Genomic DNA, 14,954 nt, shown 5'->3' on the forward strand with positions numbered 1-14,954 from the left:
GCATACATTTGCTGAAAAAAATTAGATAATACAGACAAGCAAAAAATTAAAATCATCCATAACTCTATTTTAGTGCACATCACCTTAATCTTTTATGCTCCTTGCCTCCCTCCCTCTCTCCCTCTCTCCTTCTCTCCTTCCTTTACCCTTCCTTCCTTCCTTCCTTCCTTCCTTCCTTCCTTCCTTCCTTCCTTCCTTCCTTCCTTTGCAATGGGAGCTGTTTAACCACTGTGCCTGCTTGCTAATTCCTAGAATTAGACCCCTTTCAGTGTCTGTGCTCCCCACCTCTCACCCTCAACCCCCTCCTCTCCTGGGGCACATCCTCCTTCTCTCTGCCTTTTTCTTGCCCTCAGAGGATTTCAGCTGGGGTCATCCGCATGGGTAGGGGCAGAGACCAGGGCAAACCTCAGCATGAAGATGGGCACATCCAATGGCTAAGGAAGGTTCTAACTGGACTCTACAGGCATGGCAGCTGGTATAGCTCTAGGGGCAGCTTAGGGAGGAATGTGGCCTGACAGAAGCCACTGCCACACAGACTATCTCTGTCACACCTCTCTCCATACAGTCAACACGTGACTGACCATAGGCTCCAGTGTGCGGTAGTGGTGTTTGGGGGCAGGGATGCACTGGCAGAAAGATTTACTTCTTCATGTTTTAACACACAGACAATAAGGTGCACGAAACACACTTGTCTTAAGCGCATAGCTCAATACAGTTTTACATTTGTGGGTACCTGTATGACTACATTTGAGCTCAAGGTACGAAACATTTCCAGCACAGAAATGTCTCTATGTTCGTTTCCAGTCAATATCCATTTTTCCCTGACTCCTCTCCTCCCCAGACACAAAAAGGCAAACATGATTTGGGCTTCTTTTAAGATGAAGTTGTTATATCTGACTCCTTTTGTTCAAAATAATGTCTGAGATGCTTATTGTTTGCAGATATGTTGAAAATCTTATCAGCTTCTTATTTTGCCAAAAAGGAATCATCTTGTGCATGTTGTTTGTCACTGGCTGCCCCATTTAGCATATTGGCAACAGTTTCCCTGGTCTTTAGCATTCTTGTGCTACGGATTTTTCAAAGTCCGGATGATGTTCTGTATGATGTATGTGCCGTAATTTATTTGGCCGGCCCTCCATTGTTCCACAGGAGATCATGTCCTTTTTAAAAAATTACAGACAATAATTCATTGGACACTCTTGCAATTAAGTCTTTGTTCACCTACTTAATTATTCCTCGAGGATAAACTCAGAAGTAGAATCACTCTGTCAAAGGTTGTATACATTTTTAAAGCTCTGTTATCCAGAAAGGTTGTACTAATTTTCCATTAGCAGCAGCAGTGAATGAGAGGGCCTCTGTCTCCTCAAATCTTTACCATCCCAGGCATTTTATTTTGAATAGTTGCCAATATATATGTGAAATGGACCTTTTTGAAAAGTAATTTAAAAAATTTAAAGTATCTCATTTTAATTTGCGTTTCTTCAATTACAAATGTGGTCAAACCCTTGTGTATTTATTAACCTCCTCTTCTGTCTTGAGACTCTTGATGTCTGTCAGGCAGGGCTCAGCTGTAGATAACAGAAACCACTCTTTCTATTGTTTTTCTTTCTTTTTTTCTTAATGTTTATTTCTGAGAGAAGGGAGAGAACATGAGCAGGGGGAGGGGCAAAGAGAGAGGAGAGAGAGAATCCTAAGCAGGCTGCGTGTTGTCAGCACAGAGCCCCACACGGGCTCAAACCCACTTATCCCACTGAGCCACCCAGGTGCCCCAGCACTCCTTCTAGGTTAAGGAGGAAGAGCTAGACAAAGGGAATTAGCTTCTTACAGAATCCCTGGAAGGGCTGGAGGAGCAGGAATCCTGCGCTAGGCTTCTAGAAATGACTCAGAATGAAGCTTTGCGTCCTGTTCCCAACACACACCACGCTGTGAACTAGGCCGGAACTGCTGCTAATTCTGCCATCCCATCGGAACAGACAACAGCAACAAAGTGAAAACAACCCAAGTCACAAAATACCTAGAAATGCTAAGTTAATGCAACAAACATCCTATTAAGTGTATATGAGGTCAGGAGGAGGTCGTGGAGACTCCCTGGGGCCACAAATGGAAAGGGAGCAGGAAATGGGTGTTGCAATCAAACGCTAAGGCCTTGCGCGGGTGCTTAGTCTGGTAACCTAGGTGCTTGGATGGTATGTGGGTTTGGGAGCCTGTGCCTCGTTAGGGAGATGAAACTGAGGGTTCGAAGACCCCCCACCCCAAAGGGCTATGTCCCTGGGAAAGAATGGACTGAATTAAAAAAAAAAAAAATCTGACTTTTAGCAAAGAGAAATAACGAAGTTTATCTTTGCCCATGCTGGGCGGGGCGGGGTTGGGGCGGGGGGAGGGAGGGGTGTCCTGGGGCGGGGAAGGAGCTTCTGAGATTTCATAACCATACATTGCCACTTGTATGGGTTTTGGGCTTAAGGTTTGAATCTACACTGAGTTGGTAACAATTTAGGATATGTCACAGAGGCTGTGCAGATCTTTCTGGGGAGACATAGCCTCAATCTAGGCCTTATAGGAAAACTCCATCTGAATATACTCTTTCGCTCCAAAATTAAAAAGATGAAGAAACAACCTACCATAAATTAAAATTAACAGAAACTCCTAAAAACTTATGATTCTGGATTTATCAAATGCAGAATATAAAACAAGAATGTCTAAAATGTTTCATTAAATTTAAAATACACACAAGAGGAGTGCCTGAGTGGCTCAGTCGGTTAAGTGACCAACTCTTGATTTCTGCTCAGGTCATGATCTCTCTGTTGCTGAGTTTGAGCCCTGCATCAGGCTCTGCAGTGATAGCTACCAGCACAGAGCCTGCTTGAGATGCTCTCTCTCCTTTTCTCTCTGCCCCTCTTCTGCTTGCGATCTCTCTCTCTCTCAAAATAAATAAACATTTAAAAAAATTTAAAAATATAAAATAAAAATAAAATGAACTATACACAAGAAAGGAACAAGAGATACTATATAATATAATAGTATAATATGCATGCCAAAAAGTACACAAATTATAAGTGTACAGCTTGGTGAAATTTCACAATCTGAACATCCCCCATATTTCCTGTAAGTCATTACCCATACCTCTCCTAAGGATAACTACTATCCTGACTTCTAATAGCACAGATTAGTTTTAGGCTGATTTGAAAAAGCACCAAATAAAATAAGAGCTTGAAAGTATAGTCAATGAAATTCAAAAAACAAATCACCAAATGCATTAAATAGATTTGATATATCTAAAGAAAGATTTAGGGAATTAATCGAATTAGAGCTGAAGAATTTTCCAGAACACAGCACAGAAAAACAAAATCATGGAGAAAAGGCAGGAGTTACCGGATATGTTTCCAATAAAACTTCCAGAAGAACAGTGGAGAGAACAGGTAAAAGGTGTTTTTTTTTTCAACAAGAGAATTTCTGGGAATTTTTCATAATTGCTAAAAGCTATGAGTCTTTAGATTCATGAATAATAGCGAGTCCCAAGCAGAATAAATAAAACAAACACCTTGACTCAGCACCATGGTACAGAGATCACCAGAACCACATGCAGCCACGGAAAAGACAGGTGCCTTATGAAGGCAGAGCAGTGAGTTCAACACCAGATTCCTCAAAGGTGACAGTGGAAGTGGAGGCAGGAGAGGGGCAGCGCCTTCCAAATGCAGAGACACAGTAGTAGCTGGTAAATAGAATTACACGTTTGGCTAATTTATCCTTCAAGAATGTGGGTGCAAAGAAGATGTTTTCAGACCTCCCTGCCAACACCCCCACAAACAAAACGGACAAATACAAAAACAACAAACAAAGGCAGCAAAAACTATTGAGCATTTACTGCCTGCACAGCTTCACTGAGAGAACTTCTAAAACCTGTGATCCACAAGAAGGAAAATAATTCCAGAAGGAAGTTCTTAAATGCAAGAAGCAAAACTGAGTGAACAAAACTGGTAAGCATATGTGAAGGTCTTTGTAACCTCAGCCTACAATAGGATCTGATTTGGGAGTTAAAAGACAAGATCAGATTAAAATCCTGGATCACAAAAACGTGTGATGGGAGAGGAAAATTGGACTTCAAATATTTTAAAGTCCTCATATTTTTGGGAAGAATAGCCTAGATACTTATTAGTTCTATGCTTTGTTAATTATGAATGTTAGAAATCAAAGGCTGAGCACTAAAAGAATAGAATTTGAGCAGTGTTTCTCAAAGTGTGCTCCCTGGGCCAGTATTATCAGCAGCACAGAGAAACATTTTTTAGAAATGAAAATTATTGGGTTCTGTCCCAGAAATCTAAATCAGAAATGCTCGTTTGGAGACCAGCAATCTGTTTAACAAGGTCTTCAGGTGATTCTGATGCCACTAACATTTGAGAACCACGGAATTAACTATATACGTTTGAACCCAGTGGAGGGAAAACAACTAAGTCAAACTTCTTTTTTTTTTTTTTTTTTAACGCTTATTTATTTTTGATAGAGCATGAGAGGGGAGGGGCAGAGAGAGAACGGGACAGAGGATCTGAAGCTGGCTCTGTTCTGACAGCAGAGAGGTCCATGCTGGGCTCGAACCCACGAACTGTGAGATCCTGACCTGACCTGAATCAAAATGGACACTTAACTGACTGAGCCACCCAGACACCCACTAAGTCAAACTTCTTAATCCAAAATAAGGTAGAGAAGGAGAAAAAAAAAATGGTAGCATAAAATGAGTAGGGGAAAGAGCAAAATAGAAACAATCCCAAGTATATCAATACTAATACGAGTACTAATAAAAAATATTGATAGACCAAATTTGCCTCTTAAGACAGAATTTTAGATTGATTTTTGACAAATCTATATGCTGTTTATAAGAGACATCAAAAAATTGAAAGTAAAAAAAGGAAAAAATATATGCAAGGAAAATAGGAAAACATGATTTCACAAAGTTGTCCATTCTCTCTAAATCTATCTATAAATTCAATTCTAATTGAATCCTAATAAAATTCTAAACCAGGGGCGCTTGGGTGGCTCAGTTTTTTGGGCATCCAACTTTGGCCCAGGTCATGATCTCACGGTTCGTGGGCTCTAGCCCCACGTCGGGCTCTGTGCTGACAGCTCAGAGCCTGGAGCTTGCTTCGGATTCTGTGTCTCTCTCTTTCTGCCCCTCCCCCACTTGCGCTCTGTCTCTCTCTCTCAAAAATAAATAACATTAAAAAAAATTCTAAACCAGGGTTTTCTGGGATCTTGACAAGCTGATTTTATAATTTTGTAGAAAAACAAAGTGCCAGGATAACTAGATTAGAAGAAACACAGGTTTAGCATTGTTTACTAGGACTAAGTGGTCCAGAGTGGCATTGGTGAAGACACAGACAAGTAGATGAATGGTGTAGAGTGGAAAGCACAGAAAAATACCCATTGGTACATGGAAATTTGATAAACCTCCAAAGGCGTGGAAGATCAGTGGGGAAAGAATGGTGTGCAGACAATTGGTTAATCAGATGGGAAAAAATAAGATTGAATCTTCAGAGGCGCCTGGCTGGCTCAGTCAGAAGAGCATGCGACTCTTGATCTCAGGATTGTGAGTTTGAGCCCCATGTTAGGGGTAGAAGTTACTTAAAAATAAAATCTTTAAAAAACGTGTAAGTTTTACACATATTAAAAAAAAAAGATTGAATCTTCACATCTTCACATTATAAATAAAAATCAGTCCCAGGGTAGATTAAAGATCCTGATAGGAAAGACAAAAATTTCCACCTTTAAGAAAAAATGGTAAGACTTCTTACAAATCACACAAAAAAAGCATAAATAACAAGATTGAGAACTTCCTGGTATTAAATTTCAAAACTTCGTCACATGACAAAATTCAGGAATAAAAAGATAAGTCATCGACTCTGAGAAGTTACGTGCAACGTATTTTATCTACAAGTACCAGCAGCAAAAGGTTAATAGACAGGATACATGCAGAACTGTTAATCAGGAAGATGAACAACCCAGTGGAAAAAGACAGGCAATTCGCTCAAGACAAAAACAAAATGGAAAATTAATAGAAAAAGTTCCTGGTAATCAGGCAAAAGAACGTTAAAACCGCAATGAAATATTTTATACCCTTCAGATCGATGAAAATTCCAACTGTCGATGGGCATCAACTACTGGTGTGGATGAGATGCAAACCGTCCAGAATGTAATCTGGTGACCACTTGGTAGAATAATTTTTAAATATGTAACCAGTTGAAAAAATACAGGGGTGACGAGATCCCAGTAATTCTTCGCTTAGGTACATACCCTAGACAAGCCCTTGCACATGACAAGGAGACATGTACAGGACTATCTAAAATATCACTCTTTTACAGTGGAAAATTGCAAACATGAAATTACCATCATCTAGAGAGTGGATAAATAGTGGAATACTGAATGGATAAATCTCACAATACTGCGTGGAAATGTAAACTGCAGAAGAATACATACTGTGTACACCAGTCCCAGTCTTCGACTGGGGAATATGGGACCCCCGTCCTGGGTCCCCCTGTCTAGGAGTCCCTGTACTTTCGATCACCTTCCTTGGCATGGTTGCCTCCCCCACCAGTGCCTGGGACTGGGGCTGCCTGCCCTCTGGGCAGGGAGGTCAGCGCTTGGACAGAGACCTGCGTGGACCTCCGTCCTCACACCCCCCTGCACAGCACACGTTGTTGCTCGGATGTCAGAGGAGCTCTGGACTGTGCCTTTCTGTGCCAAGCCAGGTTCCAGCAAGGGCTGTCAGCAGACCGTTCCAGCTGGCTGCTGCCCTTTCTCTTTCACGGTGCAGAGCAAGACGGGGCTGCCAGCGTGGTGCTGACACACGAATAGGGGCAACTCAAATTATTTATGTAGACAGGGCCCCTGCAGAATTCAATTCAAGGTGGGAGTTGCTTCTTGAAGGGAGAGAATTAGGTTAGGGTTAGAATTACGTTGGGAACTCGTCTTGAAATGTTTTATTCCTTGAGCTGTGGTGGAGGATAAAAGGCACTGATTGCATTACTTTTTATGCCTTTGTGTATGTTTGAAATATTTCATAAAATTAAAAAAAAAAAAGGGGGAAGAAAGAAAAGCCACTTAAGCCCCTCTCTGCCTGTGTGGGGGATGGGGCACCTGGGCTTCGGTGGTGACTGCGGTGGGAGGGGGCGGGGGAAGAGCATGCGCCCCTCTGCACTTCCCCCCATCCCTGCAGCTCCCGGTGCCGGCGGTCCCGTGTGGCCTTTCAGGGCTGTGTTAGCCCCTTCACCAGCACATACTTGCTGAACACTTAAGTCTTGCAAATGGAAAGAAAATTCCACGGCAAGTTAAAAGTCATCCCAAGTTTGAGTCTTGGACAAGACTGGTGAAAAATGGTTTTTCATCGAATTCAATCCAGCCATCGGCACTTGTACTGCGTTGAGACGCATCTTAAGTATTGAGATACAAGAGTTTTCATTTGGTGATTCTTCCCAGTGTCTCAGGACAGGGAGGAAATCTCCTGAGGTAAAAAAGCCACGCTGGGAAACGGGCCCCTTGCTAAGTTCCCTCCTGGAAGCGGCGCCTCCCCGTGTGGGACGCTTTTTCTCCTAAGTGAGGTTTCAGTTCCAAGCCAGACCAGTTCGGCAGCATGCTTTTGTACCTTTCCAGAGACCGATCTGAATCAGCTTGCCAAGGCTTTAAAACCCGCTGGATTCTTTCGTTACTTAAAAAGCCTCTTTCTCTGGAAAGCCTTTGAGCGAATCGTAAAATTAACATCTAAAAAGACTTAGCAGCCACTGAACCCGGAAGGCTGTGGGCTTGATAGGCCGAGCGGTAACAGACCTTCCTAAGGGCAGTTGGGCTCGGGAGGCAGCTTTGCAGGTGGAAAGAAGGCGGCTGCTCAGAGGTGGAGGTGCCCAGGCCCGGGAGGCGGTGGGGGAAGGGAGCAGTAGTACCCTAGGCCCGAGCCCCAACCCTCCCGGCCCTCCCCCTGCCCCCTCACTGTTCCAGTGCACAGTTGATTAGCGGGCACCCCGCCCCCCTCCCTGTTCATCCTTTCTCTGGCTCGGTTCTAAGCAGACATCAACAAATGTTTAAACAAAGCAGGAGGGAAGCCAATTTTAGTTACTTTCACTTCCCCGCATTTTTTTTTTTTTTTTTATTGCTTCAGTTAGGTGTAACAAATTTTTTAATTTACATTTTCAATTCTATTTTAGACCTGTTCTCTAAACTGTTAGGCTGTAGACATTTTCTTTTTAATGAAAAAGAAAAGATTGACTTGGGGATTCACATTCAAAGCGTTTGATTAATCGGGGCTTGGTTTAGCATTCAAGAACATTGTCCTGCCGTTTTCCACTTCTTTGTTTTTTTGCCCTAGATTTTTCTTTACCTCTTTTGTCTCCTGTATCTTTCCAGTTCTGTGGACTTCTCTGAGGGGAAGAGGGCTCTGAGGATTGAAGAAAGAAAAGCTCTTCTTTAGTCATTTATTACTAACAGGACTTCTGATGACTGAGTTTTCTTGCATATTTGGCCCCTCTACGTCTACCTTTAGAAATTCAGGTAACCCTGATGAGGGGGGTGGGTGGAGAGAATAAATCACATTTCTCTTTTCCCTGACTTTGTGATGGATCGTGGTCTCCGTAACAGTCCTGCAAAAACCTGCAGTTTAGAAAGTGAAGGAGGTGGAGAGGAGCCAGGCTAGCCTGGGGGGTCGGGTGGGGTGGGGTGGGGTTCTAGAAGGTAGGTAGCTATTCAATTTTGGGTGTGCATTTTGTCAAGAGTAGCTGCTTTCTAAAGACTAACACTGCAGCTCAAGGGTCTGGAGGATGAGATTTGTAAATCTGAAAGATGTTTCAAAGGCAAAAACGCATTGCTCATGCAGTGTGTCTACAGAGAATGTCTTCCTTGGACAGATGGAAGTCCTCCAGGCGAGGCAGACCCCTGGTTCCTGCCCTCAGTGGCACATCTCTGCCAGCCTGTCCAATAAAAGGGACAAACAACGCTGGTTATGGTTCACTGTATTGGGGCACCAGGGTGAGCTCCCCGCTGGGTTATATCCGGTGGCCTGGGTGCCCAGGGAAGGGGTCCTCGTCCTCTTTCAAGTCTTCCTCGAGATTCAGGTACATTGGAAAACTCACTCCCAAGAACTTCTGGGACTTTGTCACTCTGGTTAAGGGGATGAGATGGATATGGGGAGGTTACCCAACAACCTTTTAACTTTCTGCATTCTAATATTTTCCTGTAATGTGCGACGCAATCTCCTGACTTCAACTGTTGTGTTGTGATAATCACACTTTATGGGCTGCATAGCCTCCCGTGGTGGACAGTGGCAGTGCGAGCCCATGTCCCCTGTCACTTCTAGGCTAGCTCTTCTCTTTCTACTTGGGTTAAACTGTTAATGTTGGTCATTTTTTTAAAAATTATTTATTATTTTTTAAGTCAACTCTACCTCCAAGGTGGGGCTCAAACTCATGACTCCAAGATCAAGAGTCACATGCTCTCCTGCTGGAGCCAGCCAGGTTGCTCGGATATTGGTCACTTCTAGTGCAGCCTTTCACAAACCCCACCCTGCTGTTTTGGGAATTTGTCCTGCTCTTCACATTCTCCTGTCTTTTCTTCAGTCGTGGCTCCTTGAGTTGGGGCAGAAAAAGGCTGCCATTTTATAGACATTGCCGGCTGGTGATGGCCCTTCTGGTCTTCCGGGGAGAGGACTATCTATAAGGGGGTACACGTCTGGCCCCTCTGACTCTTTTTCAAGTAGGCCTGGCCCTTGGGCCTGCCAGCCTAGGTTAGCTTAGCCAGCAACCCCCTCCCCTGCAGTGATGCATGGAGTCCTGTGTGACCAGATTCCTCATCCCCCAGCCCCCAGGCAATGGATGCCTGCTCACCTAGCCTGCCTTCAGCTAGGATCCGGTTGGCTCCTTTTAACCAAATCTTCCTCACTTCTAATGTTTCCACCTGGTCAGCTTTCCATCCACGGACCCCCCCTGGCTCCTTGGCTATAAATCCCCACTTTTCTTGTTGTATTACTGCAAAAGCCCATTGCAGCGATCCCCACACATATTGAGATGGTCCCTAACAAAGTCCATCTTATCACTTTAACAAGTATCAGAATGATTTTTTTTTTCCTTAACACTTGGACGAATCAGTTGCTGCGTGCCATGTGCGATGGGCAAGTTCGTGGTTGCTGGCGCTTAGGCCTTCCTGTGCTTTGCCATCAGAGGAGTCATATTTGTGTGTAAATGACAGGATAAGCTATTGAGACATTATGTTTTGTCTTGTCTTTTGGGAAATCTGAGAGTGCCTTTTCCGATTCCCAGATAGGAATATGTAATTGTTCCTTTTCCTGTTCTCAGAAAGGCAGCCAAGCGTTTATGTCCTAAGGCCTGGATCAAGAATTGTAAAATTCAATTCTCACAAGTAGGTAATGTAAGTTTGTGACGTAGCCCCAGTGTGGCAATAGAGAGTGGTGGAGATTGTGGCAAGCAGGGAACTCTTGTCCCAAAGAAAGCCATTAGTCAGCTCCCACCAGCCATGACATGTGCGAATGTGCACCTGCTATTTCCAGAGCACCTGACTTTTGTTTTTACCTTTTTGTTTAAAAATTTTTTTTTATTTGGGGCTCCTGGGTGGCTCAGTCAGTTAAGCGTCTGACTTCAGCTCAGGTCACGATCTCATGGTTTGTGAGTTCAAGCCCCGCATCGGGCTCTGCGCTGACAGCTCTGAGCCTGGAGCCTGCTTCAGATTCAGTGTGTCCCTCGATCTCTGCCCCTCCCCCACGCGCATTCTGTCTGTCTCTCTCAAAAATAAATAAACATTAATTTTTTTTTTTTTAATTTTAGAGATAGAGAGTGTGCGAGCAGGGGAAAAGGGCAGAGAGAGAGGAGAATCCCACAGGACTCTAGCCCATGACCCTGGGATCATGACCTGAGCTGAAATCAAGAGTTGGATGCTCAACCGACTCAGCTACCCAGGCACTCCACTATTACCAGAGCACCTGATTTTTTTTTTTTTTTTAACGTTTATTTATTTTTGAGACAGAGACAGAGCATGAACGGGGGAGGGTCAGAGAGAGAGGGAGACACAGAATCTGAAACAGGCTCCAGGCTCTGAGCGCTCAGCACAGAGCCTGACGCGGGGCTTGAACTCACGGACCGCGAGATCATGACCTGAGCATAAGTCGGACGCTTAACCGACTGAGCCACCCAGGCGCCCCTAGAGCACCTGATTTTTAAATAGAAAATAGGAAGCTGGATATCTACATGAAAATTCTAGGTTTTTTAAAGTGTTGGCAAGTAACAAAAGCAAACAAACACAGTAGGGACAAAACACCCCAAAATTTTGCTTTCAGGCATGTGGTTTGTAATATCTTGTTACCCCTCTAGTTGAGGGAGGGCAGTTAGGAGGCTGAAATTGTTCCCACACCTCCTCCACCGCAAGTACAGAGGAAGAAGGCTGCTTCTTGGACAGGAAGAGGAGGGGTGGGCAGCGGGGGATGGCTTGAGTTTAGGCCCATAGGAGTTTCCAAAACTATGCCCTGCATATCCACAGGGTGTTGGATGGGTCCCATGAGTCACGTGCCCTTGGAGAGTAGCTAGCCTGACCTGCAAGCCTTGGCTTAGATCTTCATGCTGATCCTCAGTCAGAAAGGAGCATGTGCAACCAGCCTTCATGACATCCACGTGGCCTTTTTTCCAGTTCTCTGGACTGCTGGGGCCCAGGGGTTCCTGCACGAGCCTAGAGGCTCAGAGAGAGGGGAATCCCCAAAGCACAGCTCAGGCAGGATTTTCTGCCAGGTTGGTGGTTCAAGGCCAAGACATATTTAATTGGTTTAGAAAATAGAGATGCAAATATATGCCAGGTATCTTTGTATGCCAGTGTGTGTGCGCATAATATCTCTTGTTTGGGACCCAGCTTGGAACCCCGAGAGTTTTGAAAATGTGGCTGCCTGAGAGTCAAGGCTTCACTCTGCAAAGATTTCCTCCTCCTTTGAAACTACCTGTAGGGGCAACTGGGTGGCTCCGTGGGTTGAGTGTCTGACTCGATTTCAGCTCGGGTCATGATCTCATGGTCATGGGTTCGAGCCCCTTGTCAGGATCTGTGCTGACAGCTTGGAGCCTGCTTGGGATTCTTTCTCTCTCCCTCTCTCTCTGCCCCTCCCCTGTTCATGCTCTCTCTCTCAAAAATAAATAAACATTAATAAATTAAAAAATCTACCTGTAGTTGTTAGAAATGCTAGGGACGTCCATATCACTTTCTGCATGTGAGCAGAACTTAGGAAACCAGGCAGGTGCCTCCTCGTCCTGTGCAAACACATTGCTGACTTACCTGCCCTCTGCTACCTGAGCCACCAACTTTTCATTGCTCTGTCATTTATCTTATAATACTTCATCTCACCCAGCTGAGTCTCTTCTTAAGAATTTCGGATGTTGAAAATGGAATTTAGTGATGTTTTCACACCAAAATCTTCTTTATTTGGAATTTTGGGAACTTTGGGAGCAGAGGTTGTTTGGTTATAAGGCTTTTATTCTTAACTTCCTCTGCACACTCAGAACCTTTTGCGATGGGAATGAATTTGCAGTAACTTGTGTCTGCGGTGAAGGCTAACATGTGATTCTCAAAAAATCCTGTTTATATGGAGAATAAACGAGGTCCAGAACACTGTGTCCCATCCATGAAACAAAATGTACATTTCCTAGGAGGAGGCACATCTCTCATTTTCAAAGCCTGAGCGGATGGTTCTGGAATGGTAATTCCAGCTGTTTGAATTTAGGGCCCTGGAAAGGTTCCTCCAAAGGCAATTCAAGGGCGTTGCCTCTTAGTGGCTGCGGTTGTTCTCCTGAGATGTAGCAATTAAATAAGGGCCAGGAATGTCCGACTTTTCTTGAATTGTGAGTTTGAGAGTTTACCTTCATTTGAGTCCTTATGTTTGTGACTGCATTTTAGGAACTGAATATGCCGGGGATGGAATAGCGTGTTGACCTGTGCCTTGGCACTTGCTTGTGGCCTTTCTTACTGGATCGCGCCATCGCAGCCTTGACTGTTCAGCTCAATTCATTACTTATTTGACATGAAACATTGTCAGTGAGTCTAATGGAAAATTCCACTAAAGAAGGAAAAAACATCTCTCATATGGAACAGCGAGCTATTGATTAAAGCTGCCACGTGCCCTCAGAGCTCCTTTCTTCGATAATGCCTAAAACAGATCAAGGTTAACATGGTAAGCTCCACGCAGGCTGCCTTTCCGGCATTTTCACTTGCCATTTGGGAACAACCTGGCCCCTTGCTCAACGTCTATATTGTCATCCAGGTGAATCACCCCTTTTGCCTTTGTGTTATTTTTTATAGGGTGTTACCTCTTAACAGTCCAAATGTCGGGCTGGCTTTGAGTCCAGAGGTGATGGACTAATGTCCCAACTGCCTCACGTGGACCACACAGGTGACCCCGAGGACTGCGGGCTGGGACAAGGCAGTCACTCTCACCAAGATGCCACCTGGGACTCTGACCTTGTGAGTACAAGTGGAGGGAGTTGTGAGGTGACAGAATCAGCATTCTTCTTTCATGGAATAATTGCATACGATTTCTGCAAATTCATGGGATCCCGAAAAACACTCATAAACACGGCACATAGTATTTAGTGGGATGCACCGGGCCCCTTTCTAAGTGCTTGTAACCAGCTGACTTTCTTCAGGCGCATAAAAACGCTGAGAGGAAGGTGCTGCCGTTAGGCCCACATGGCGGTCGGGGACACAGGCACGCATGGCTCCTGAGGGGCAAAGCTGGGCCTGGTGCCCAGGCGGCGGGTCCAACCGCTCTACTGCTTTCCTTTGTAGACCCCGTTTGCAGTCATTCATTCACCTAAGTCACAGGAAAGCCTTGTGTTTTCAAAATCTGAATCTACTTTCCACCAGAAAAAAATATCAGGTTGCTCACAGAATAAGGGCTCTCACCACAGCCTTGGTGACTTTCTCATTCTGACTGTATTCATTTATTCAAAAAACATACAATGGGGATGTGTTATGTGCTGGGCACTGTGCTAGACGCTCAAAATATGTTGTATTCATAATAAATATGTGGGGGGCGCCTGGGTGGCTCAGTCGGTTAAGCGTCCGACTTCGGCTCAGGTCATGATCTCGCGGTATGTGAGTTCGAGTCCCGTGTCGGGCTCTGTGCTGACTGCTCAGAGCCTGGAGCCTGTTTCAGATTCTGTGTCTCCCTCTCTCTCTGACCCTCCCCCGTTCATGCTCTGTCTCTCTCTGTCTCAAAAAGAAGTAAATGTTAAAAAAAAAAAAAAAAAAATTAAAAAAAAAAACATAATAAATATGTGGGCAAAATATAGAAGCTACTCAAAACAGAGATTCCTGCCCACATGGAGCCTGGTGGTCCTAGAGGGTAACTTAGCTGAGCGCTGGAAGTCGGAGACAGGGGAGATGCCTCAGACTAGCAGATAACAGGTCTTATTGTTAAAAAGCATGAGCTTTAGGGGCGCCTGGGTGGCTCAGTTGGTTAAGTGTCCGACTTCGGTTCAGGTCATGATCTCCCCATTCCTGAGTTTGGCAATCTGCACACGGCCCCCCCCCCCCCCCCCCCGGCAGGTTCTATGCTGACAGCTCAGAGCGACACTCTCTGTCTCAAAAATAATAAAATAAAAAACTAATAATTACTAGCTTTAAAGGTGCCTTACCCAGGGCAGACCCCTGAGTGATTGCAGTGGGGAACTTACACTTCAGTCCCTCTGCCAGAGTCTTCTTGATTTTTCTTTGGATTCTAGTCGTTTTCCTATCCTGCCTCCCAAAGGGCCATGCTATCTTCCTAAGTCATAGCACCTCCTGATCAGACACTGTCCATCCTCCCATCCACCCATCCACCCACCCATCCATCGAATTTCTTTTTCTTTTTTAAGTTTTATTTATTTAGTAATCTCTACACCCATCTTGGGGCTGGAACTCATGACCATGAGATCAAGAGTCTCCCGCTCTTCTGA

General features: G+C 44.6%; 1 long non-coding RNA gene across 1 annotated transcript in view; it reads left to right on the forward strand.

Annotated features, from left to right (window-relative positions):
• Window positions 1-14,954, forward strand: part of LOC123609240 — a 48,711-nt gene that overhangs the window by 9,558 nt on the left and 24,199 nt on the right. Inside the window, exons 3-4 of the long non-coding RNA XR_006717691.1 lie at window positions 12,916-13,189; window positions 13,318-13,479. This is a non-coding gene — a long non-coding RNA (uncharacterized LOC123609240). The remainder of the gene's footprint in view (window positions 1-12,915; window positions 13,190-13,317; window positions 13,480-14,954) is intronic.

The sequence above is a fragment of the Leopardus geoffroyi genome, chromosome B2 (assembly GCF_018350155.1).
Source record: "Leopardus geoffroyi isolate Oge1 chromosome B2, O.geoffroyi_Oge1_pat1.0, whole genome shotgun sequence".
NCBI lineage: Eukaryota > Metazoa > Chordata > Mammalia > Carnivora > Felidae > Leopardus > Leopardus geoffroyi.